The 700-nt window shown below is 55.0% G+C and overlaps 1 non-coding gene across 1 annotated transcript; it reads right to left on the bottom strand.

The window, feature by feature from the left end:
* Positions 1 to 98: 98 nt before the first annotated feature.
* LOC111814856 lies at positions 99 to 262 on the bottom strand. Its single transcript, XR_002819731.1, has one exon. It is a non-coding gene; the product is annotated as a U1 spliceosomal RNA (small nuclear RNA).
* Between the last annotated feature and the right edge of the window lie 438 nt (positions 263 to 700).

The following is a 700-nucleotide window of genomic DNA, read 5'->3' as shown; positions in this document are numbered from 1 at the left end:
GAGGCACCGGAAAAGTTCATGTAAGTTACACTCTCCACGCAACTGGGTGATTTAAAAATACTGAATATTAAAGTCTAATCTCACATTAAACCACAAAACAGAGAAAAGCGCGAACACAGTCCCCCACTACTACAAATTAAGCAAGCCAATTTCTCGCATGTGGGGAAATCGCAGGGGTCAGCGCATCCAGTGGGCAATGGATAAGCCTCACCCTGGGAAAACCACTTTCGTGATCATGGAACATCCCCTGCCAGGTAAGTATGACTACCGCTGCGCCGTCCCCTACCAAGCCTCCTGCTTGCCTCACTCTTCACTCAGGCTCATTTGCCTTCATGTACTCTCAGGTCCTCCTAGCCCGTCCACGCAGCAGAGGTGCCCAGCTGCCAAAATCCTCCCTACGTTATCTCCCTGGTCACAGGAAAATCATTAGGTTTCAACACCAGGGCTCCAACCAGCAGCCCCGTGCTGTCTTATCTGCATAAGACCCGCCTCTCGTGACGTCACAGGATGGCCTGCCCTCATCCGATGCCCCGCCCCCATGCTGTCCACCCCCGCCCACTCACCCTGGAACTGTCCAGGGGGCAGTGACAAAGGCTCTCTCTATTTCTCTTGGTCCCTCAACCAAGTGGGGACTGGGTTCGCTGATCCCCGCCTGGCCTCTCCCAGGTGCGAGGTCCCCACCCACGCTGTCAGGGGGAAG

The sequence above is a fragment of the Octodon degus genome, unplaced genomic scaffold (genome assembly GCF_000260255.1).
Source record: "Octodon degus isolate 3935 unplaced genomic scaffold, OctDeg1.0 scaffold00708, whole genome shotgun sequence".
Lineage (NCBI taxonomy): Eukaryota > Metazoa > Chordata > Mammalia > Rodentia > Octodontidae > Octodon > Octodon degus.
This window is presented reverse-complemented; position numbering and strand designations above follow the sequence as displayed.